The sequence below is a fragment of the Chiloscyllium plagiosum genome, unplaced genomic scaffold, assembly GCF_037043375.1.
Source record: "Chiloscyllium plagiosum isolate Xiang-an unplaced genomic scaffold, Cpla_swu_hap1 HiC_scaffold_51, whole genome shotgun sequence".
Lineage (NCBI taxonomy): Eukaryota > Metazoa > Chordata > Chondrichthyes > Orectolobiformes > Hemiscylliidae > Chiloscyllium > Chiloscyllium plagiosum.
In genome coordinates, this window is record NW_028270189.1 from 42,808,308 (window position 1) to 42,834,593 (window position 26,286).

The window sequence follows — 26,286 nt, forward strand, 5'->3', positions numbered from 1 at the left end:
TCCCTCAGTACCTCAGAATGTGCTCCCTCAATATATCAGAATGTGCTCCATCAATACCTCAGATCGTTCTCCCTCATTACCTCAGAGAGTGCTTCCTCAATACCTCAGAAAGTGCTTCATCAATACCTCAGAAAGTGCTCTCTCAATACCTCAGAAAGTACTCCCTCAATACTCAGAAAGTGCTTCCTCAATAGCTCAGATAGTGCTCCCTCAGTACCTCAGAAAGTGCTTCCTCAATACCTCAGAAAGTGCTCCCTGAATACTTCAGAAAGTGGTCCCACAGTACCTCAGATAGTTGTCCCTCAGTACCTCACAAAGTGCTCCCTTAGTACCTCAGATAGTGCTCCCTCAATGCCCCAGATAGTGCTCCCTCAATACCGCAGATAGTGCTACCTCAGTACCTCAGATAGTTTTCCATCAGTACCTCAGATACCTCTCCCTCAGTACCTCACAAAGTGCTCCCTCAATACCCCAGAATGTCCTTCCTCAATACCTCAGAAAGAGCTCACTCAGTACCTAAGATATTTCTTCCTCAGTTCCTCAGATAGTACTCCCTCAGTACCTCAGAAAGTGCTTCCTCAGTACCTAAGATAGTTCTCCCTCAGTACCTCAGAAAGTGTTCCCTCAATACCTCAAAAAGTGCTCCCTCAGTACCTCAGATAATTCTCCCTCAGTACCTCAGAAAGTGCTCCCTCAGTACCTCAGAAAGTGCTCCCTTAGTACCTCAGATAGTGCTCCCTCAATGCCTCAGATAGTGCTCCCTCAATACCGCAGATAGTGCTACCTCAGTACCTCAGATAGTTTTCCATCAGTACCTCAGATACTTCTCCCTCAGTACCTCAGAAAGTGCTCCCTCAATACCTCAGAAAGTGCTTCCTCAATACCTCAGAAAGAGCTCACTCAGTACCTAAGATTTTTCTTCCTCAGTTCCTCAGATAGTACTCCCTCAGTACCTCAGAAAGTGCTTCCTCAGTACCTAAGATAGTTCTCACTCAGTACCTCAGAAAGTGTTCCCTCAATACTTCAGAAAAATGGTCCCTCAGTACCTCCGATAGTTCTCCCTCAGTACCTCAGATAGTGCTCCCTCAGTACCTCAGATAGTGCTTCCTCAGTACCTCAGAAAGTGCTCCCTCAAAACCTCAGATAGTTCTCCCTCAATACCTCAGAAAGTGTTCACCTCAATACCTCAGAAAGTGCTCCCTCAATACCTAAGAAAGTGCTCACTCAGTACCTCAGGTAGTTCTTCATCAGTTCCTCAGATAGTTCTCCCTCAGTACCTCAGAAAGTGTTCCCTCAATACTTCAGAAAAATGGTCCCTCAGTACCTCAGATAGTTCTCCCTCAGTACCTCAGAAGGTGCTCCCTTAGTACCTCAGATAGTGCTCCCTCAATGCCTCAGATAATGCTCCCTCAATACCGCAGATAGTGCTACCTCAGTACCTCAGATAGTTTTCCATCAGTACCTCAGATACTTCTCCCTCAGTACCTCACAAAGTGCTCCCTCAATACCTAAGAAAGTGCTCACTCAGTACCTCAGGTAGTTCTTCATCAGTTCCTCAGATAGTACTCCCTCAGTACCTCAGAAAGTGCTCCCTCAGGACCTAAGATAGTTCTCCCTCAATACCTCAGAAAGTGCTCCCTGAATACTTCAGAAAGTGGTCCCACAGTACCTCAGATAGTTCTCCCTCAGTACCTCAGAAAGTGCTCCCTCAATACCTCAGATAGTGCTCCCTCAATGCCTCAGATAGTGCTCCCTCAATACCGCAGATAGTGCTACCTCAGTACCTCAGATAGTTTTCCATCAGTACCTCAGATACTTCTGCCTCAGTACCTCACAAGGTGCTCCCTCAATACCTCAGAAAGTGTTCCCTCAATACTTCAGAAAAATGGTCCCTCAGTACCTCAGATAGTTCTCCCTCAGTACCTCAGATAGTGCTCCCTCAGTACCTCAGATAGTGCTTCCTCAGTACCTCAGAAAGTGCTCCCTCAAAACCTCAGATAGTTCTCCCTCAATACCTCAGAAAGTGTTCACCTCAATACCTCAGAAAGTGCCCCCTCAATACCTAAGAAAGTGCTCACTCAGTACCTCAGGTAGTTCTTCATCAGTTCCTCAGATAGTACTCCCTCAGTACCTCAGAAAGTGCTCCCTCAGGACCTAAGATAGTACTCCCTCAGTACCTCAGAAAGTGCTTCCTCAGTACCTAAGATAGTTCTCCCTCAGTACCTCAGAAAGTGTTCCCTCAATACTTCAGAAAAATGGTCCCTCAGTACCTCAGATAGTTCTCCCTCAGTAGCTCAGATAGTGCTCCCTCAGTACCTCAGATAGTGCTTCCTCAGTACCTCAGAAAGTGCTCCCTCAAAACCTCAGATAGTTCTCCCTCAATACCTCAGAAAGTGTTCACCTCAATACCTCAGGTAGTGCTCCCTCAATACCTAAGAAAGTGCTCACTCAGTACCTCAGGTAGTTCTTCATCAGTTCCTCAGATAGTACTCCCTCAGTACCTCAGAAAGTGCTCCCTCAGGACCTAAGATAGTTCTCCCTCAGTACCTCAGAAAGTGTTCCCTCAATACTTCAGAAAAATGGTCCCTCGGTACCTCAGATAGTTCTTCCTCAGTACCTCAGATAGTGCTCCCTCAGTACCTCAGAAAGTGCTCCCTCAAAACCTCAGATAGTTCTCCCTCAATACCTCAGAAAGTGTTCACCTCAATACCTCAGAAAGTGCTCCCTCAATGCGTCAGATAGTTCTCCCTCAATACCTCTAAAAGTGCTCCCTCAATACCTCAGAAAGTACTCCCTCAGGACCTCAGATAGTGCTCCCTCAATACCTCAGAAAGTGCTCCATCAATACCTCAGATAGTTCTCCCTCAGTACCTCTGATAGTGCTTCCTCAGTACGTCAGATAGTGCTCCCTCAATACCTCTGAAAGTGTCCCCTCAGTACCTCAGAAAGTGCTACCTGAATACCTCAGAAAGTGCTCCATCAATACCTCAGAGAGGGCTCCCTCAATACCTAAGATAGCTCTCCTTCAATACCTCAGATAATTCACCCTCAAAACCTCTGAAAGTGCTCGCTCAATAACTCAGATAGTTCTATCTCAATACCTCAGATAGTGCTCCTCAATACCTCAGATAGTTCTGCCTCAATACCTCAGATAGTGCTCCCTCAGTACCTCAGATAATTCTCCCTCAATACCTCTGAAAGTGCTTCCTCAATACCTCAGATAATTCTCCCTCAATGCCTCAGATGGTGCTCTCGCAGTACCTCAGATAGTGCTCCCTCAATACCTCAGAAAGTGATCCCTCAGTACCTCAGATATTGCTCCCTCAATGCCTCAGATATTGCTCCCTTAATACCTCAGAAAGTGCTCCCTCAGTACCTCAGATAGTTCTCCCTCAGTACCTCAAATAGTTCTCACTCAGTACCTCAAAGTGCTCTCTAAAGACCTCAGAAAGTGCTCCCTCAGTACCTCAGATATTGCTACCTCAATGCCTCAGATATTGCTCCCTCAATACCTCAGAACATGTTCCGTCAGTACCTCAGATAGTTCTCCCTCAATACCTCAGAAAGTGCTCTCTAAATACCTCAGAAAGTACTCCCTCAATACTCAGAAAGTGCTTCCACACAACCTCAGATAGTGCTCCCTCAGTACCTCAGAAAGGGCTTCCTCAATACCTCAGAAAGTACTCCCTCAATACTTCAGAAAGTGGTCCCTCAGTACCTCAGATAGTTCTCCCTCAGTACCTCAGAAAGTGCTCCCTCAGTACCTCAGATAGTGCTCCCTCAATGCCTCAGATAGTGCTCCCTAAATACCGCAGATAGTGCTACCTCAGTACCTCAGATAGTTTTCCATCAGTACCTCAGATACTTTTCCCTCAGTACCTCACAAAGTGCTCCATCAATACCTCCGAACGTCCTTCCTCAATACCTCAGATAGTGCTCCCTTAATACCTCAGAAAGTGCACCCTCAATACCTCATAAAGTGTGTCCTCAATGCATCAGATTGTGTTCCCTCAATACCTCAGAAAGTGCTCCCTCAGTACCTCAGAAAGTGCTCCCTTAATACCTCAGAAAGTGCTTCCTCAATACCTCAGAATGTGCTCCATCAGTACCTCAGATAATTCTCCCTCAGTACCTCAGGTAGTGCTCCCTCAATACCTAAGAAAGTGCTCACTCAGTACCTCAGGTAGTTCTTCATCAGTTCCTCAGATAGTACTCCCTCAGTACCTCAGAAAGTGCTCCCTCTGGACCTAAGATAGTTCTCCCTCAGTACCTCAGCAAGTGTTCCCTCAATACTTCAGAAAAATGGTCCCTCAGTACCTCAGATAGCTCTCCCTCAGTACATCAGCTAGCGCTTCCTCAGTACCTCAGAAAGTGCTCCCTCAAAACCTCAGATAGTTCTCCCTCAATACCCCAGAAAGTGCTCCCTCAATACCTCAGAAAGTGCTCCCTCAATACGTCAGATAGTTCTCCCTCAATACCTCTGCAAGTGCTCCCTCAATACCTCAAAAAGTGATCCCTCAATACCTCAGATAGTGCTCCCTCAATACCTCAGAAAGTGCTCCCTCATTACCTCATAAAGTGCTTCCTCTATACATCAGATTGTGTTCCCTGAATACCTCAGAAAGTGCTACCTCAATACCTCAGAGAGTGCTCCCTCATTACCTCAGATAGTGCTACCCCACTACCTCAGAAAGTGCTCCATCAATACCTCAGAAATTAAACCATCAATACATCTGAGTGTGCTTCCTCAGTACCTCAGATAGTTCTCCCTCAATACCTCAGAAATTGCTCCATCAATACCTCAGAAAGTGCTCCCTCAGTACCTCAGAAAGTACTCCCTCAGTACCTCAGATAGTGCTCCCTCAATACCTCAGACATTGCTCCATCAATACCTCAGAAAGTGCTTCCTGAATACCTCAGAAAGTGCTTCCTAAATACCTCAGAAAGTGCTACCTCAATACCTCAGAAGGTGATCCCTCAGTACCTCAGAAAGTGCTCCCTCAATACCTCAGATAATGCTCCCTCAATACCTCAGAAAGTGCTCGCTCAATTCCTCAGATAGTTCTCCCTTAATACCTCTGAAAGTGCTTTCTCAATACCTCAGATAGTGCTCCCACAGTACCTCAGATAGTACTACCTCAGTACCTCAGATAGTGCTTCCTCAGTACGTCAGAAAGTGCTCCCTCAATACCTCAGAAAGTGGTCCCTCAGTACCTCAGATAGTTCTCCCTCAGTTTCTCAAATACTTCTCCCTCAGTACCTCAGAATGTGCTCCCTCAATACATCAGAATGTGCTCCATCAATACATCAGATCGTTCTCCCTCATTACCTCAGAGAGTGCTTCCTCAATACCTCAGAAAGTGCTTCACCAATACCTCAGAAAGTGCTCTCTCAATACCTCAGAAAGTACTCCCTCAATACTCAGAAAGTGCTTCCTCAATACCTCAGATAGTGCTCCCTCAGTACCTCAGAAAGTGCTTCCTCAATACCTCAGAAAGTGCTCCCTGAATACTTCAGAAAGTGGTCCCACAGTACCTCAGATAGTGCTCCCTCAGTACCACAGAAAGTGCTCCCTTAGTACCTCAGATAGTGCTCCCTCAATGCCTCAGATAGTGCTCCCTCAATACCGCAGATAGTGCTACCTCAGTACCTCAGATATTTTTCAATCAGTACCTCAGATACTTCTCCCTCAGTACCTCACAAAGTGCTCCCTCAATACCTCAGAATGTCCTTCCTCAATACCTCAGAAAGTGCTCCCTCAGTACCTCAGAAAGTGCTCCCTTAATACCTCAGAAGGTGCTTCCTCAATACCTCAGAATGTGCTCCATCAGTGCCTCAGATAGTGCTCCCTCAATACCTCAAAAAGTGCTCCCTCAGTACCTCAGATAATTCTCCCTCAGTACCTCAGAAAGTGCTCCCTCAGTACCTCAGAAAGTGCTCCCTTAGTACCTCAGATAGTGCTCCCTCAATGCCTCAGATAGTGCTCCCTCAATACCGCAGATAGTGCTACCTCAGTACCTCAGATAGTTTTCCATCAGTACCTCAGATACTTCTCCCTCAGTACCTCACAAAGTGCTCCCTCAATACCTCAGAAAGTGCTTCCTCAATACCTCAGAAAGAGCTCACTCAGTACCTAAGATATTTCTTCCTCAGTTCCTCAGATAGTACTCCCTCAGTACCTCAGAAAGTGCTTCCTCAGTACCTAAGATAGTTCTCCCTCAGTACCTCAGAAAGTGTTCCCTCAATACTTAGGAAAAATGGTCCCTCAGTACCTCAGATAGTTCTCCCTCAGTACCTCAGATAGTGCTCCCTCAGTACCTCAGATAGTGCTTCCTCAGTACCTCAGAAAGTGCTCCCACAAAACCTCAGATAGTTCTCCCTCAATACCTCAGAAAGTATTCACCTCAATACCTCAGAAAGTGCTCCCTCAATGCGTCAGATAGTTCTCCCTCAATACCTCTGAAAGTGCTCCCTGAATACCTCAGAAAGTACTCCCTCAGGACCTCAGATAGTGCTCCCTCAATACCTCAGAAATTGCTCCATCAATACCTCAGATAGTTCTCCCTCAGTACCTCTGATAGTGCTTCCTCACTACGTCAGATAGTGCTCCCTCAATACCTCTGAAAGTGTCCCCTCAGTACCTCAGAAAGTGCTACCTGAATACCTCAGAAAGTGCTCCATCAATACCTCAGAGAGGGCTCCCTCAATACCTAAGATAGCTCTCCTTCAATACCTCAGATAATTCTCGCTCAAAACCTCTGAAAGTGCTCGCTCAATAACTCAGATAGTTCTATCTCATTACCTCAGATAGTGCTCCTCAATACCTCAGACAGTTCTGCCTCAATACCTCAGATAGTGCTCCCTCAGTACCTCAGATAGTACTACCTCAGTACCTCAGATAGTGCTTCCTCAGTACGTCAGAAAGTGCTCCCTCAATACCTCAGAAAGTGGTCCCTCAGTACCTCAGATAGTGCTCCCTCAGTTTCTCAAATACTTCTCCCTCAGTACCTCAGAATGTGCTCCCTCAATACATCAGAATGTGCTCCATCAATACATCAGATCGTTCTCCCTCATTACCTCAGAGAGTGCTTCCTCAATACCTCAGAAAGTGCTTCACCAATACCTCAGAAAGTGCTCTCTCAATACCTCAGAAAGTACTCCCTCAATACTCAGAAAGTGCTTCCTCAATACCTCAGATAGTGCTCCCTCAGTACCTCAGAAAGTGCTTCCTCAATACCTCAGAAAGTGCTCCCTGAATACTTCAGAAAGTGGTCCCACAGTACCTCAGATAGTGCTCCCTCAGTACCACAGAAAGTGCTCCCTTAGTACCTCAGATAGTGCTCCCTCAATGCCTCAGATAGTGCTCCCTCAATACCGCAAATAGTGCTACCTCAGTACCTCAGATAGTTTTCAATCAGTACCTCAGATACTTCTCCCTCAGTACCTCACAAAGTGCTCCCTCAATACCTCAGAATGTCCTTCCTCAATACCTCAGAAAGTGCTCCCTCAGTACCTCAGAAAGTGCTCCCTTAATACCTCAGAAAGTGCTTCCTCAATACCTCAGAATGTGCTCCATCAGTGCCTCAGATAGTGCTCCCTCAATACCTCAAAAAGTGCTCCCTCAGTACCTCAGATAATTCTCCCTCAGTACCTCAGAAAGTGCTCCCTCAGTACCTCAGAAAGTGCTCCCTTAGTACCTCAGATAGTGCTCCCTCAATGCCTCAGATAGTGCTCCCTCAATACCGCAGATAGTGCTACCTCAGTACCTCAGATAGTTTTCCATCAGTACCTCAGATACTTCTCCCTCAGTACCTCACAAAGTGCTCCCTCAATACCTCAGAAAGTGCTTCCTCAATACCTCAGAAAGAGCTCACTCAGTACCTAAGATATTTCTTCCTCAGTTCCTCAGATAGTACTCCCTCAGTACCTCAGAAAGTGCTTCCTCAGTACCTAAGATAGTTCTCCCTCAGTACCTCAGAAAGTGTTCCCTCAATACTTCAGAAAAATGGTCCCTCAGTACCTCAGATAGTTCTCCCTCAGTACCTCAGATAGTGCTCCCTCAGTACCTCAGATAGTGCTTCCTCAGTACCTCAGAAAGTGCTCCCTCAAAACCTCAGATAGTTCTCCCTCAATACCTCAGAAAGTGTTCACCTCAATACCTCAGAAAGTGCTCCCTCAATGCGTCAGATAGTTCTCCCTCAATACCTCTGAAAGTGCTCCCTGAATACATCAGAAAGTACTCCCTCAGGACCTCAGATAGTGCTCCCTCAATACCTCAGAAATTGCTCCATCAATACCTCAGATAGTTCTCCCTCAGTACCTCTGATAGTGCTTCCTCACTACGTCAGATAGTGCTCCCTCAATACCTCTGAAAGTGTCCCCTCAGTACCTCAGAAAGTGCTACCTGAATACCTCAGAAAGTGCTCCATCAATACCTCAGAGAGGGCTCCCTCAATACCTAAGATAGCTCTCCTTCAATACCTCAGATAATTCTCCCTCAAAACCTCTGAAAGTGCTCGCTCAATAACTCAGATAGTTCTATCTCATTACCTCAGATAGTGCTCCTCAATACCTCAGACAGTTCTGCCTCAATACCTCAGATAGTGCTCCCTCAGTACCTCAGATAATTCTCCCTCAATACCTCTGAAAGTGCTTCCTCAATACCTCAGATAATTCTCCCTCAATGCCTCAGATAGTGCTCTCGCAGTACCTCAGAAAGTGCTCCCTCAATACCTCAGAAAGTGATCCCTCAGTACCTCAGATAGTACTCTCTCAGAACCTCAGCTAGTGTTTCCTCAGTAGGTCAGAAAGTGCTCCCTCAATACCTCAGAAACTGCTCCCTCAGTACCTCAGATATTGCTCCCTCAATGCCTCAGATATTGCTCCCTTAATACCTCAGAAAGTGCTCCCTCAGTACCTCAGATAGTTCTCCCTCAGTACCTCAAATAGTTCTCACTCAGTACCTCAGAAAGTGCTCTCTAAATACCTCAGAAAGTACTCCCTCAATACTCAGAAAGTGCTTCCTCAATACCTCAGATAGTGCTCCCTCAGTACCTCAGAAAGGGCTTCCTCAATACCTCAGAAAGTACTCCCTCAATACTTCAGAAAATGGTCCCACAGTACCTCAGATAGTTCTCCCTCAGTACCTCAGAAAGTGCTCCCTCAGAACCTCAGATAGTGCTCCCTCAATACCGCAGATAGTGCTACCTCAGTACCTCAGATAGTTTTCCATCAGTATCTCAGATACTTCTCCCTCAGTACCTCACAAAGTGCTCCCTCAATACCTCAGAACGTCCTTCCTCAATACCTCAGATAGTGCTCCCTTAATACCTCAGAAAGTGCACCCTCAATACCTCATAAAGTGCGTCCTCAATACATCAGATTGTGTTCCCTCAATACCTCAGAAAGTGCTCCCTCAGTACCTCAGAAAGTGCTCCCTTAATACCTCAGAAAGTGCTTCCTCAATACCTCAGAATGTGCTCCATCAGTACCTCAGATAATTCTCCCTCAGTACCTCAGGTAGTGCTCCCTCAATACCTAAGAAAGTGCTCACTCAGTACCTCAGGTAGTTCTTCATCAGTTCCTCAGATAGTACTCGCTCAGTACCTCAGAAATTGCTCCCTCAGGACCTAAGAGAATTCTCCCTCAGTACCTCAGAAAGTGTTCCCTCAATACTTCAGAAAAATGGTCCCTCAGTACCTCAGATAGTTCTCCCTCAGTACCTCAGATAGTGCTTCCTCAGTACCTCAGAAAGTGCTCCCTCAAAACCTCAGATAGTTCTCCCTCAATACCCCAGAAAGTGCTCCCTCAATACCTCAGAAAGTGCTCCCTCAATACGTCAGATAGTTCTCCCTCAATACCTCTGCAAGTGCTCCCTCAATACCTCAGAAAGTGATCCCTCAATACCTCAGATAGTGCTCCCACAATACCTCAGAAAGTGCTCCCTCATTACCTCATAAAGTGCTTCCTCTATACATCAGATTGTGTTCCCTGAATACCTCAGAAAGTGCTTCCTCAATACCTCAGAAAGTGCTTCCTCAATACCTCAGAAAGTACTCCCTCAGTACCTCAGATAGTGCTCCCTCAATACCTCAGAAATTGCTCCATCAATACCTCAGAAAGTGATCCTTCAATACCTCAGATAGTGCTCCCACAATACCTCAGAAAGTGCTCCCTCATTACCTCATAAAGTGCTTCCTCTATACATCAGATTGTGTTCCCTGAATACCTCAGAAAGTGCTTCCTCAATACCTCAGAAGGTGATCCCTCAGTACCTCAGAAAGTGCTCCCTCAATACCTCAGATAATGCTCCCTCAATACCTCAGAAAGTGCTCGTCAATTCCTCAGATAGTTCTCCCTTAATACCTCTGAAAGTGCTTTCTCAATACCTCAGATAGTGCTCCCACAGTACCTCAGATAGTACTACCTCAGTACCTCAGATAGTGCTTCTTCAGTACGTCAGAAAGTGCTCCCTCAATACCTCAGAAAGTGGTCCCTCAGTATCTCAGATTGTTCCCCCTCAGTTTCTCAAATACTTCTCCCTCAGTACCTCAGAATGTGCTTCCTCAATACATCAGAATGTGCTCCATCAATACCTCAGATCCTTCTCCCTCATTACCTCAGAGAGTGCTTCCTCAATACCTCAGAAAGTGCTTCATCAATACCTCAGAAAGTGCTCTCTCAATACCTCAGAAAGTACTCCCTCAATACTCAGAAAGTGCTTCCTCAATACCTCAGATAGTGCTCCCTCAGTACCTCAGAAAGTGCTTCCTCAATACCTCAGAAAGTGCTCCCTGAATACTTCAGAAAGTGGTCCCACAGTACCTCAGATAGTGCTCCCTCAGTACCACAGAAAGTGCTCCCTTAGTACCTCAGATAGTGCTCCCTCAATGCCTCAGATAGTGCTCCCTCAATACCGCAGATAGTGCTACCTCAGTACCTCAGATATTTCTCAATCAGTACCTCAGATACTTCTCCCTCAGTACCTCACAAAGTGCTCCCTCAATACCTCAGAATGTCCTTCCTCAATACCTCAGAAAGTGCTCCCTCAGTACCTCAGAAAGTGCTCCCTTAATACCTCAGAAGGTGCTTCCTCAATACCTCAGAATGTGCTCCATCAGTGCCTCAGATAGTGCTCCCTCAATACCTCAAAAAGTGCTCCCTCAGTACCTCAGATAATTCTCCCTCAGTACCTCAGAAAGTGCTCCCTCAGTACCTCAGAAAGTGCTCCCTTAGTACCTCAGATAGTGCTCCCTCAATGCCTCAGATAGTGCTCCCTCAATACCGCAGATAGTGCTACCTCAGTACCTCAGATAGTTTTCCATCAGTACCTCAGATACTTCTCCCTCAGTACCTCACAAAGTGCTCCCTCAATACCTCAGAAAGTGCTTCCTCAATACCTCAGAAAAAGCTCACTCAGTACCTAAGATATTTCTTCCTCAGTTCCTCAGATAGTACTCCCTCAGTACCTCAGAAAGTGCTTCCTCAGTACCTAAGATAGTTCTCCCTCAGTACCTCAGAAAGTGTTCCCTCAATACTTAGGAAAAATGGTCCCTCAGTACCTCAGATAGTTCTCCCTCAGTACCTCAGATAGTGCTCCCTCAGTACCTCAGATAGTGCTTCCTCAGTACCTCAGAAAGTGCTCCCTCAAAACCTCAGATAGTTCTCCCTCAATACCTCAGAAAGTGTTCACCTCAATACCTCAGAAAGTGCTCCCTCAATGCGTCAGATAGTTCTCCCTCAATACCTCTGAAAGTGCTCCCTGAATACCTCAGAAAGTACTCCCTCAGGACCTCAGATAGTGCTCCCTCAATACCTCAGAAATTGCTCCATCAATACCTCAGATAGTTCTCCCTCAGTACCTCTGATAGTGCTTCCTCACTACGTCAGATAGTGCTCCCTCAATACCTCTGAAAGTGTCCCCTCAGTACCTCAGAAAGTGCTACCTGAATACCTCAGAAAGTGCTCCATCAATACCTCAGAGAGGGCTCCCTCAATACCTAAGATAGCTCTCCTTCAATACCTCAGATAATTCTCCCTCAAAACCTCAGATAATGCTCCCTCAATAACTCAGATAGTTCTATCTCATTACCTCAGATAGTGCTCCTCAATACCTCAGACAGTTCTGCCTCAATACCTCAGATAGTGCTCCCTCAGTACCTCAGATAGTACTACCTCAGTACCTCAGATAGTGCTTCCTCAGTACGTCAGAAAGTGCTCCCTCAATACCTCAGAAAGTGGTCCCTCAGTACCTCAGATAGTTCTCCCTCAGTTTCTCAAATACGTCTCCCTCAGTACCTCAGAATGTGCTCCCTCAATACATCAGAATGTGCTCCATCAATACATCAGATCGTTCTCCCTCATTACCTCAGAGAGTGCTTCCTCAATACCTCAGAAAGTGCTTCACCAATACCTCAGAAAGTGCTCTCTCAATACCTCAGAAAGTACTCCCTCAATACTCAGAAAGTGCTTCCTCAATACCTCAGATAGTGCTCCCTCAGTACCTCAGAAAGTGCTTCCTCAATACCTCAGAAAGTGCTCCCTGAATACTTCAGAAAGTGGTCCCACAGTACCTCAGATAGTGCTCCCTCAGTACCACAGAAAGTGCTCCCTTAGTACCTCAGATAGTGCTCCCTCAATGCCTCAGATAGTGCTCCCTCAATACCGCAAATAGTGCTACCTCAGTACCTCAGATAGTTTTCAATCAGTACCTCAGATACTTCTCCCTCAGTACCTCACAAAGTGCTCCCTCAATACCTCAGAATGTCCTTCCTCAATACCTCAGAAAGTGCTCCCTCAGTACCTCAGAAAGTGCTCCCTTAATACCTCAGAAAGTGCTTCCTCAATACCTCAGAATGTGCTCCATCAGTGCCTCAGATAGTGCTCCCTCAATACCTCAAAAAGTGCTCCCTCAGTACCTCAGATAATTCTCCCTCAGTACCTCAGAAAGTGCTCCCTCAGTACCTCAGAAAGTGCTCCCTTAGTACCTCAGATAGTGCTCCCTCAATGCCTCAGATAGTGCTCCCTCAATACCGCAGATAGTGCTACCTCAGTACCTCAGATAGTTTTCCATCAGTACCTCAGATACTTCTCCCTCAGTACCTCACAAAGTGCTCCCTCAATACCTCAGAAAGTGCTTCCTCAATACCTCAGAAAGAGCTCACGCAGTACCTAAGATATTTCTTCCTCAGTTCCTCAGATAGTACTCCCTCAGTACCTCAGAAAGTGCTTCCTCAGTACCTAAGATAGTTCTCCCTCAGTACCTCAGAAAGTGTTCCCTCAATACTTCAGAAAAATGGTCCCTCAGTACCTCAGATAGTTCTCCCTCAGTACCTCAGATAGTGCTCCCTCAGTACCTCAGATAGTGCTTCCTCAGTACCTCAGAAAGTGCTCCCTCAAAACCTCAGATAGTTCTCCCTCAATACCTCAGAAAGTGTTCACCTCAATACCTCAGAAAGTGCTCCCTCAATGCGTCAGATAGTTCTCCCTCAATACCTCTGAAAGTGCTCCCTGAATACCTCAGAAAGTACTCCCTCAGGACCTCAGATAGTGCTCCCTCAATACCTCAGAAATTGCTCCATCAATACCTCAGATAGTTCTCCCTCAGTACCTCTGATAGTGCTTCCTCACTACGTCAGATAGTGCTCCCTCAATACCTCTGAAAGTGTCCCCTCAGTACCTCAGAAAGTGCTACCTGAATACCTCAGAAAGTGCTCCATCAATACCTCAGAGAGGGCTCCCTCAATACCTAAGATAGCTCTCCTTCAATACCTCAGATAATTCTCCCTCAAAACCTCTGAAAGTGCTCGCTCAATAACTCAGATAGTTCTATCTCATTACCTCAGATAGTGCTCCTCAATACCTCAGACAGTTCTGCCTCAATACCTCAGATAGTGCTCCCTCAGTACCTCAGATAATTCTCCCTCAATACCTCTGAAAGTGCTTCCTCAATACCTCAGATAATTCTCCCTCAATGCCTCAGATAGTGCTCTCGCAGTACCTCAGAAAGTGCTCCCTCAATACCTCAGAAAGTGATCCCTCAGTACCTCAGATAGTACTCTCTCAGAACCTCAGCTAGTGCTTCCTCAGTAGGTCAGAAAGTGCTCCCTCAATACCTCAGAAACTGCTCCCTCAGTACCTCAGATATTGCTCCCTCAATGCCTCAGATATTGCTCCCTTAATACCTCAGAAAGTGCTCCCTCAGTACCTCAGATAGTTCTCCCTCAGTACCTCAAATAGTTCTCACTCAGTACCTCAGAAAGTGCTCTCTAAATACCTCAGAAAGTACTCCCTCAATACTCAGAAAGTGCTTCCTCAATACCTCAGATAGTGCTCCCTCAGTACCTCAGAAAGGGCTTCCTCAATACCTCAGAAAGTACTCCCTCAATACTTCAGAAAATGGTCCCACAGTACCTCAGATAGTTCTCCCTCAGTACCTCAGAAAGTGCTCCCTCAGAACCTCAGATAGTGCTCCCTCAATACCGCAGATAGTGCTACCTCAGTACCTCAGATAGTTTTCCATCAGTATCTCAGATACTTCTCCCTCAGTACCTCACAAAGTGCTCCCTCAATACCTCAGAACGTCCTTCCTCAATACCTCAGATAGTGCTCCCTTAATACCTCAGAAAGTGCACCCTCAATACCTCATAAAGTGCGTCCTCAATACATCAGATTGTGTTCCCTCAATACCTCAGAAAGTGCTCCCTCAGTACCTCAGAAAGTGCTCCCTTAATACCTCAGAAAGTGCTTCCTCAATACCTCAGAATGTGCTCCATCAGTACCTCAGATAATTCTCCCTCAGTACCTCAGGTAGTGCTCCCTCAATACCTAAGAAAGTGCTCACTCAGTACCTCAGGTAGTTCTTCATCAGTTCCTCAGATAGTACTCGCTCAGTACCTCAGAAATTGCTCCCTCAGGACCTAAGAGAATTCTCCCTCAGTACCTCAGAAAGTGTTCCCTCAATACTTCAGAAACATGGTCCCTCAGTACCTCAGATAGTTCTCCCTCAGTACCTCAGATAGTGCTTCCTCAGTACCTCAGAAAGTGCTCCCTCAAAACCTCAGATAGTTCTCCCTCAATACCCCAGAAAGTGCTCCCTCAATACCTCAGAAAGTGCTCCCTCAATACGTCAGATAGTTCTCCCTCAATACCTCTGCAAGTGCTCCCTCAATACCTCAGAAAGTGATCCCTCAATACCTCAGATAGTGCTCCCACAATACCTCAGAAAGTGCTCCCTCATTACCTCATAAAGTGCTTCCTCTATACATCAGATTGTGTTCCCTGAATACCTCAGATAGTGCTTCCTCAATACCTCAGAAAGTGCTTCCTCAATACCTCAGAAAGTACTCCCTCAGTACCTCAGATAGTGCTCCCTCAATACCTCAGAAATTGCTCCATCAATACCTCAGAAAGTGATCCTTCAATACCTCAGATAGTGCTCCCACAATACCTCAGAAAGTGCTCCCTCATTACCTCATAAAGTGCTTCCTCTATACATCAGATTGTGTTCCCTGAATACCTCAGAAAGTGCTTCCTCAATACCTCAGAAGGTGATCCCTCAGTACCTCAGAAAGTGCTCCCTCAATACCTCAGATAATGCTCCCTCAATACCTCAGAAAGTGCTCGTCAATTCCTCAGATAGTTCTCCCTTAATACCTCTGAAAGTGCTTTCTCAATACCTCAGATAGTGCTCCCACAGTACCTCAGATAGTACTACCTCAGTACCTCAGATAGTGCTTCCTCAGTACGTCAGAAAGTGCTCCCTCAATACCTCAGAAAGTGGTCCCTCAGTATCTCAGATTGTTCCCCCTCAGTTTCTCAAATACTTCTCCCTCAGTACCTCAGAATGTGCTTCCTCAATACATCAGAATGTGCTCCATCAATACCTCAGATCCTTCTCCCTCATTACCTCAGAGAGTGCTTCCTCAATACCTCAGAAAGTGCTTCATCAATACCTCAGAAAGTGCTCTCTCAATACCTCAGAAAGTACTCCCTCAATACTCAGAAAGTGCTTCCTCAATACCTCAGATAGTGCTCCCTCAGTACCTCAGAAAGTGCTTCCTCAATACCTCAGAAAGTGCTCCCTGAATACTTCAGAAAGTGGTCCCACAGTACCTCAGATAGTTCTCCCTCAGTACCTCAGAAAGTGCTCCCTTAGTACCTCAGATAGTTCTCCCTCAATGCCTCAGTGCGCCCTCAATACCGCAGATAGTGCTACCTCAGTACCTCAGATAGTTTTCCATCAGTACCTCAGATACGTCTCCCTCAGTACCTCACAAAGTGCTCCCTCAATACCTCAGAATGTTCTTCCTCAATACCTCAGAAAGTACTCCATCAGTGCCTCAGATAGTGCTCCCTCAATACCTCAAAAAGTGCTCCCTCAGTACCTCAGAAAGTGCTCCCTCAGTACCTCAGAAAGTGCTCCCATTGTACCTCAGATAGTGCTCCCTCAATGCCTCAGATAGTGCTACCTCAGTACCTCAGATAGTTTTCCATCAGTACCTCAGATACTTCTCCCTCAGTACCTCACAAAGTGCTCCCTCAATACCTCAGTAAGTGCTTCCTCAATACCTCAGAATGTGCTCACTCAGTACCTCAGATATTTCTTCCTCAGTTCCTCAGATAGTACTCCCTCAGTACCTCAGAAAGTGTTCCCTCAATACTTCAGAAAAATGGTCCCTCAGTACCTCAGATAGTTCTCCCTCAGTACCTCAGATAGTGCTCCCTCAGTACCTCAGATAGTTCTCCTTCAGTACCTCAGAAAGTGCTTCCTCAGTACCTCAGAAAGTGCTCTCTCAAAACCTCAGATAGTTCTCCCTCAATATCTCAGAAAGTGTTCACCTCAATATCTCAGAAAGTGCTCCCTCAATGCGTCAGATAGTTCTCCCTCAATACCTCTGAAAGTGCTCCCTCAATACCTCAGAAAGTGATCCCTCAGTACCTCAGATAGTGCTTCCTCAGTACCTCAGAATGTCCTCCATCAATACCTCCGAAAGTGCTCCATCAATACCTCAGATAGTGCTCTATTAATACCTCCGAAAGTGCTCCCTAAATACCCCAGATAGTTCTCCCTCAATAACTCAGATAGTGCTCCCTCAATGCCTCTCAAATTGCTCCCTCAATACCTCAGATATTTCTCCCTCAATGCCTCGGATAGTGCTCCCTCAATACCTCTGAAAGTGCTCCCGCATTACCTCAAAAAGTGCTCCCTCAATACCTTAGCAAGTGCTCCCTCAGTACCTCAGATAGTTCTCCCTCAGTACCTCAGATAGTTTTCCCTCAGTACCTCAGAAAGTGCTCACTCAGTACCTCAGAAAGTGCTCCCTTCGTACCTCAGATAGTGCTCCCTCAGTACCTCAGAAATTGCTCCCTCAGTACCTCAGATAGTACTCATGCAGAACCTCAGCTAGTGCTTCCTCAGTACGTCAGAAAGTGCTCCCTCAATACCTCAGAAAGTGCTCCCTCAGTACCTCAGATAATGCTCCCTCAATTCCTCATGTCCCCAGAACATGACTTGTCTCTCTGGATTAAGTTTAGAATTCCTACAGTGTAGAAGCAAGCCATTCCGTCCATTGGCTCCACACTGACTGTCTGTACAGCATCCCACCCAGACACACATCCTCTACTCTATCCCTGTAATGCAGCATTTCCCATGGCAGCTTTGGGCAGTGGGAGGGAACTGGATCACCCTGAGGAACCCGCACAGATACAGAGAGAATGTGTAAACTCCACACAGACAGTCACCGGGAGTTAGAATCAAACCACTGAGGCACCGTGCTGTCATCTCTCCTTGGATGCTATCTCATCTAACCTTTTACTAAGCAATCTCCCATGTGAAACTTTCTCATCTGTCTCCTTGGTCATCCCTTCAAAAGCTCTATCAAGTTGGACACATTATTTCCACAAACAAAGCCCAGCTGACCATCCCTAATCAATTCTTGCTTTTCCAAATACATGTAAGTTGTCTCTCAGAATGCCCTCCAACAGCTTACCCACCACTGCCATCAGGCTCACAGCTCCATAGTTCAATGGCTGTTCCTTGCAGCCTTCCTTCAATAATGGCCCATCATTAATCACCCTCCAATCTTCAGGCACCTCACCCGTTGTCACTGATCGGTCCATCTGACAAGGCCATCTCCATCCTTCTGTAACCTAAGGCTATCCTCCTCAGTATTTATCACCCCACCAATCCCCATATCATTCATGAACACAATGATTAACCCTCCACCATTCAAATCTAAATCTTTTCTAACAACCACATCAGCAAGACCCCAGCAGTGAGACATGAACAGACAGAGATTTCTAACTGGGCCATCACTGTCTGCTTCCTGCCACTCAGCATTCTGCGCCAAATTCCTTGGATCTTGAGTTTTTATGTTCACTATCAGTTTCCAGTATGGATCCTGATAAAAGCCTTACTGACCTCCAAGCAGACGACAGGAAAGCATTGCCCTTATTTACACAGCTGGTCACCTCCTTAAAAAGTGCAATCCCATTGGTCAGACCTGAGCTCCCCTTAACACAACCATTCTGACTGTTCATCATGAACTCCAGTCCCTGTAAATGCTGATTAATTCTATCTCCCAAAATTGCTTCCAACAGACGTCCCACCCACGATATTAGCCTGACTGGCCTATGGCTGCCTGGTAAATCCCACGTTCCTTCTTGAATAACAGGACCACATGGTCAGTCCGACGGCACCTCTCCTGTGGCCAGAGGGGATTTGAAAATGTTTGCAAGTGTCCCTGCTACTTCCTCCATCACCTCATTCGGTAAACCGAGATACATTTCCACTGTCTTTGGAGATTTACTGGTTTGTCAGAAGGCCAGACCACTCAGAACCATCTCTCTCTCTATATATGCTAATACATTTAATTGTATCACAGAGCATCTCCACGATTTCATACCGTCCCTGTCCCAATGAGCATTGACACAATGCATCCATTCACTGTAGCCTCTGGGTCCATGCACAAATTCTCACTGTGTTCCACAACCAACTCTTTCTCTCATTATCAATTCACCCTTAATGTCACTGTAAAGTCCTGTCAGATTTTTATTTCCTCTCTTAGCACTCCTCGCTCCCAGGCAAATAGCCTGCGATACGATTTGGAGGAGTGTGGGATGTCATTCTGGATGTGGATTAGCATTGGGAAGCTCAGAAATAAGGAACACACGACTGTGCTGAGTGTGGGGCAGTGAGATTCATTTGGGATGATGTGGTGAAACGGTTCAAAATTATGTCCCAATACATGTGTGAATCTAACCGGAATGGAGGTGTTGCTTAGTCCCGTGTGAATCTTATTACACACCTCCCCGTGTGAATCTTCTTATCTGTATGTAACCAGAATGGAATGTGTTTTTTAGCCTTGCTCTGCTGTTCACATGAATGTTTATATCTGGAAAAGAGTATATCAGCTGGAAAAGTCTCCAGTTCGGTGAGTCTGCTCCGGGGTTACGTTTAACCGCCGAGCGTGGGTTGTTGGCAACCGCTCTACGAGAACTGACGGCTCCCAGTTCCGGTAACATGTAGAGTGAGTATAAGCCAGACCCGTTGGTTGTGGCGACGCTGCGGGGAATAAAATGCCCATATTCTAGCAGACTCGCCTCTTGGTCGTTTGTTCTGTGTCAGACTACTCTCCTACGAACCTGACCTTGAGAATTTTTTTAAAACAGATGAGCACACAGAAGCTGAGGAATAAACCTCAGCCCTGCAGCATGAAAATATCCCTTTGAGCTGGCAGGTCAGTCACGTGAAATGAAAACTTGATCCCTGGGAAAAGAGGGTGGTAACCAAATGAAGACTGTCTGTTAGAACACAGTCTCTGGAACCTGGACGTGGGAATCATTACTGAGCAGGGTCTGTAGGAAGCAGAGGCAGAAATGGACTGAACAATTCCACACGTACTTCTCAGACAACAAGACATCGGAGCATAAATTAGGCCATTCAGTTCATCTGATAGAGTGGCACTCAGTACTGACTCTCTTACAATGCAGGTATCCCCCAGACTGATCCTCTGATAGTGCAGCGCTCCCTCAGTACTGACCCTCTGACAGTGCAGCACTCCCTCAGTACTGACCCTCTGACAGTGCAGCATTCCCTCAGTACTGACCCTCTGACAGTGCAGCACTCCCTCAGTACTGACCCTCTGACTGTGCAGCACTCCCTCAGTTCTGACCCTCTGACAGTGCAGCACTCCCTCAGTACTGACCCTCCGACAGTGCAGCACTCCCTCAGTACTGACCCTCTGACAGTGCAGCACTCCCTCAGTACTGACCCTTTGACAGTGCAGCACTCCCTCAGTTCTGACCCTCTGAAGTGCAGCACTCCCTCAGTACTGACCCTCTGACAGTGCAGCACTCCCTCTGACAGTGCAGCACTCCCTCAGTACTAACCCTCTGACAGTGCAGCACTCCCTCAGTTCTGACCCTCTGACACTGCAGCACTCCCTCCGTACTGACCCTCTGACAGTGCAGCACTCCCTCCGTACTGACCCTCTGACAATGCAGCACTCCCTCAGTACTGACCCTCTGACAGTGCAGCACTCCCTCAGTACTGACCCTCTGACAGTACAGCACTCCCTCAGTACTGACCCGCTGACAGTGTGACACTCCCCCAGTACTAACCCTCTGACAGTGCAGCACTCCCTCAGTACTGACCCTCTGACAGTGCAGCACTCCCTCAGTACTGACCATCTGACAGTGCAGCACTCCCTCTGACAGTGCAGCACTCCCTCAGTACTAATGCTCTGACAGTGCAGCACTCCCTCAGTTCTGACCCTCTGACAGTGCAGCACTCCCTCAGTACTAACCCTCTGACAGTGCAGCACTCCCTCAGTACAGATCCTCCGACAGTGCAGCACTCCCTCAGTGTTGACCCTCTGACAGTGCAGCACTCCCTCAGTACTGACCCTCTGACAGTGCAGCACTCCCTCAGTACTGACCCTCCGACAGTGCAGCACTCCCTCAGTGTTGATCCTCTGACAGTGCAGCACTCCCTCAGTACTGACCCTCTGACAGTGCAGCACTCCCTCAGTACTGACCATCTGACAGTGCAGCACTCCCTCAGTACTGACCCTCCGACAGTGCAGCACTCCCTCAGTGTTGATCCTCTGACAGTGCAGCACTCCCTCCGTACTGACCCACTGACAATGCAGCACTCCCTCAGTACTGACCCTCCGACAGTGCAGCACTCCCTCAGTGTTGATCCTCTGACAGTGCAGCACTCCCTCAGTACTGACCCTCTGACAGTGCAGCACTCCCTCAGTACTGACCATCTGACAGTGCAGCACGCCCTCAGTACTGACCCTCTGACAGTCCAGCATTCCCTCAGTACTGACCCTCTGACAGTGCAGCACTCCCTCAGTACTGACCCTCTGACAGTGCAGCACTCCCTCAGTACTGACCCTCTGACAGTGCAGCACTCCCTCAGTACTGATCCTCTGACAGTGCAGCATTCCCTCAGTACTGACCCTCTGACAGTGCAGCACTCCCTCAGTACTGACCCTCTGACTGTGCAGCACTCCCTCAGTACTGACCATCTGACAGTGCAGCACTCCCTCTGACAGTGCAGCACTCCCTCAGTACTAATCCTCTGACAGTGCAGCACTCCCTCAGTTCTGACCCTCTGACAGTGCAGCACTCCCGCAGTACTGACCCTCCGACAGTGCAGCACTCCCTCAGTACTGACCCTCTGACAGTGCAGCACTCCCTCAGTACTGACCCTTTGACAGTGCAGCACTCCCTCAGTTCTGACCCTCTGACAGTGCAGCACTCCCTCAGTACTGACCCTCTGACAGTGCAGCACTCCCTCTGACAGTGCAGCACTCCCTCAGTACTAACCCTCTGACAGTGCAGCACTCCCTCAGTTCTGACACTCTGACACTGCAGCACTCCCTCCGTACTGACCCTCTGACAGTGCAGCACTCCCTCCGTACTGACCCTCTGACAATGCAGCACTCCCTCAGTACTGACCCTCTGACAGTGCAGCACTCCCTTAGTACTGACCCTCTGACAGTGCAGCACTCCCTCAGTACTGATCCTCTGACAGTACAGCACTCCCTCAGTACTGACCCTCTGACAGTGTGACATTCCCTCAATACTAACCCTCTGGCAGTGCAGCACTCCCTCAGTACTGACCCTCTGATAGTGCAGCAATCCGTGAGTAATGACCATCTGAGAGTGCTGCACTCCCTCCGTACTGACCCTTTGACTTTGCAGCACTCCCTCAGTACTGACCCTCTGACAGTGCAGGATGCCCTCAGCACTGACCCTCTGATAGTGCAGCACTCCCTCAGTACTGACCCTCTGACAGTGCAGCATTCCCTCATGACTGACCCTCTGACAGTGCAGCACTCCCTCAGCACTGACCCTCTGACAGTGCAGCACTCCCTCAGTACTGACCCTCTGACAGTGCAGCACTCCCTCTGACAGTGCAGCACTCCCTCAGTACTAATCCTCTGACAGTGCAGCACTCCCTCAGTTCTGACCCTCTGACAGTGCAGCACTCCCTCAGTACTGACCCTCCGATAGTGCAGCACTCCCTCAGTACTGACCCTCTGACAGTGCAGCACTCCCTCAGTACTGAACATTTGACAGTGCAGCACTCCCTCAGTTCTGACCCTCTGACAGTGCAGCACTCCCTCAGTGCTGACCCTCTGACAGTGCAGCACTCCCTCTGACAGTGCAGCACTCCCTCAGTACTAACCCTCTGACAGTGCAGCACTCCCTCAGTTCTGACCCTCTGACACTGCAGCACTCCCTCAGTACTGACCCTCTGACAGTGCAGCACTCCCTCCGTACTGACCCTCTGACAATGCAGCACTCCCTCAGTACTGAACCTCTGACAGTGCAGCATTCCCTCAGTACTGACCCTCTGACAGTACAGCACTCCCTCAGTACTGACCCTCTGACAGTGTGACACTCCCTCAGTACTAACCCTCTGACAGTGCAGCACTCCCTCAGTACTGACCCTCTGACAGTGCAGCAATCCGTGAGTCCTGACCCTCTGACAGTGCAGGATTCCCTCAGTGCTGACCCTCTGACAGTGCAGCACTCCCTCTGACAGTGCAGCACTCCCTCAGTACTAACCCTCTGACAGTGCAGCACTCCCTCAGTTCTGACCCTCTGACACTGCAGCACTCCCTCAGTACTGACCCTCTGACAGTGCAGCACTCCCTCCGTACTGACCCTCTGACAATGCAGCACTCCCTCAGTACTGAACCTCTGACAGTGCAGCATTCCCTCAGTTCTGACCCTCTGACAGTGCAGCACTCCCTCAGTACTGACCCTCTGACAGTACAGCACTCCCTCAGTACTGACCCTCTGACAGTGTGACACTCCCTCAGTACTAACCCTCTGACAGTGCAGCACTCCCTCAGTACTGACCCTCTGACAGTGCAGCAATCCGTGAGTCCTGACCCTCTGACAGTGCAGGATTCCCTCAGCACTGACCCTCTGACAGTGCAGCACTCCCTCAGTTCTTACCCTCTGACAATGGAGCACTCCCTCAGTACTGACCCTCTGACAGTGCAGCACTCCCTCAGTACTGACCCTCTGACAGTGCAGCACTCCCTCAGTACTGACCCTCTGACAGTACAGCACTCCCTCAGTACTGACCCTCTGACAGTGTGACACTCCCTCAGTACTAACCCTCTGACAGTGCTGCACTCCCTCAGTACTGACCCTCTGACTGTGCAGCACTCCCTCAGTACTGACCCTCTGACAGTGCAGGATTCCCTCAGCACTGACCCACTGACAGTGCAGCACTCCCTCAGTACTGACCCTCTGACAGTGTGACACTCCCTCAGTACTAACCCTCTGACAATGCAGCACTCCCTCAGTACTGATCCTCCGACAGTGCAGCACTCCCTCAGTGTTGACCCTCTGACAGTGCAGCACTCCCTCAGTACTGACCCTCTGACAGTGCAGCACTCCCTCAGTACTGACCCTCCGACAGTGCAGCACTCCCTCAGTACTGACCCTCTGACAGTGCAGCACTCCCTCAGTACTGACCCTCTGACAGTGCAGCACTCCCTCAGTACTGACCATCTGACAGTGCTGCACTCCCTCAGTACTGACCCTCCGACAGTGCAGCACTCCCTCAGTGTTGATCCTCTGACAGTGCAGCACTCCCTCCGTACTGACCCTCTGACAATACAGCACTCCCTCAGTACTGACCCTCCGACAGTGCAGCACTCCCTCAGTGTTGATCCTCTGACAGTGCAGCACTCCCTCAGTACTGACCCTCTGACAGTGCAGCACTCCCTCAGTACTGACCCTCTGACAGTGCAGCACTCCCTCAGTGTTGATCCTCTGACAGTGCAGCACTCCCTCAGTACTGACCCTTTGACAGTGCAGCACTCCCTCAGTACTGACCCTCTGACAGTGCAGCACTCCCTCAGTACTGACCCTCTGACAGTGCAGCACTCCCTCAGTACTGACCATCTGACAGTGCAGCACTCCCTCAGCACTGACCCTCTGACAATGCAGCACTCCCTCAGTACTGACCCTCTGACAGTGCAGCACTCCCTCAGTACTGACCCTCTGACAGTGCAGCACTCCCTCAGTACTGACCCTCTGACAGTGCAGCACTCCCTCAGTACTGACCCTCTGACAGTGCAGCACTCCCTCAGTACTGACCCTCTGACAGTGCAGCACTCCCTCAGTACTGACCCTCTGACAGTGCAGCACTCCCTCAGTACTGTCCCTTTGACAGTGCAGCACTCCCTCAGTATTGACTCTCTTTTTTTCTATTTCATCGAGTCTTGTGGAAATTTGGAGACATTGGGTCTGCAGATTCTGAGGAAGCATGAGAGAGACACACAAACCAAACCCTGTCTGAAACTCTCTGTTATAGCCTATTCAGAGGCACAGAGTCACAGAGGTGCACAGCTTGGAAACAGCCCCTTCTGTCCAACTCGTCCTAACCAACCAGATATTCTCATCTCATTTCATTCCATTAGCTAGCACTTGGCTGATATCCCTCTAAACCCTTCCTATTCACATACTCATCCTGATGCCTTTTAAATGTCACAATTGTACCAGCCCCCATCACTTCCTCTGGCAGCTACCTGCATGCCCTTGAATAAGTGCTCAAACATTCATACTGTCGATACATACTCTAATAAACACCAACCTACGAAAGGCTATCATTGTCATTTTCAACCCACCCTGAGCTCCTTCATTACGCTGATGTCAACACAGGGAAAGAAACAGAGTTAGTGACCATCCACCGTGACCCTGTTATAAAACTTATTTTCACATGTGGCTTGTATGTCATTCCCACACCCTCTAATAGTTGCCTGGTAGGTGGGGTGAGCTGTACTCTCCTGCTGCAGTCCTTGGGTGTCCCACAGTGATGTTAGGGAGGGAGCTCCAGGATTTTGACCTGAACCATGTAAAGAGCTCTCTTACTGGAGTGCCCTTTTAAAGTTGGGAAGTTAGTATGGACCAGGTGGACCCGAGAGCTGCTGTCTTGTCAGAGAGAGAGGCCTGGTGGGTCACACTCCTCAGGTGAGGGGCGATGTTGAGAAGCTGGGGCCTTCATGGTAATTTCAGACATGATAGAGATTGAGCCAACAATGTTGGCATCACGAACCTGTTAGCTGTGGTAACTGACCCCCCTTTGTAGCAGAGGGATTCAATCCCTTTTCTAGAGCATTCTTGAGAATTCAACACTAAAATCAATCTGGACGGACGCCCTGGAGACCTGAAACATCAATACAGAGATTGCTGAAGCAACTTAGCATGTCCGGCAGCATCTCTGAAGGGAGAGGGAGAAAGAGACAGACAGAGTTCACCTTTCAATCCAGTGATTTCTGCGGGAAGGTTCCATCAGAACAGACCGTTTTGAGGAAGGGTCACTTGAAATGCGAATTGTTCCTCTCTCTCTTCACCGATGCTACCTGGTGAATTCTGCTGAATATCCCCAGCCATCTGTTTGATTGAGAATTTGACCTGATCCAAGCGTCACTGAGTAATTCAGTCTGTGTTCAATGCCCTGAGGCTGCTTCTACTGAAAGTTGACAAACAGGTTTAAGTCTTTGTAAGGTATTGTATTCGGAGGGCGGGGTACATGGGAGAACAGATACAGAGCACAGGCACTTCACAAAGATCCTTCTCAATGTAACTTTGTGATGTTAATTCAAACCAACTACTACAAACCAACCGACTCCCACAGCTACCTGGACTACACCTCCTCCCATCCTGCCCCCTGTAAAAGCGCCATCCCATTCTCCCAATTCCTTCGTCTCCGCCGCATCTGCTCCCAGGAGGACCAGTTCAAAATAC

At 48.0% G+C, this 26,286-nt stretch overlaps 1 long non-coding RNA gene across 1 annotated transcript in view; it reads right to left on the reverse strand.

The window, feature by feature from the left end:
- LOC148135230 (uncharacterized) overlaps positions 1 to 26,012 on the reverse strand; it is a 114,711-nt gene extending 88,699 nt beyond the window's left edge. The window contains exon 1 of the long non-coding RNA XR_015755563.1: positions 25,797 to 26,012. This is a non-coding gene — a long non-coding RNA (uncharacterized LOC148135230). The remainder of the gene's footprint in view (positions 1 to 25,796) is intronic.
- Positions 26,013 to 26,286: the final 274 nt, after the last annotated feature.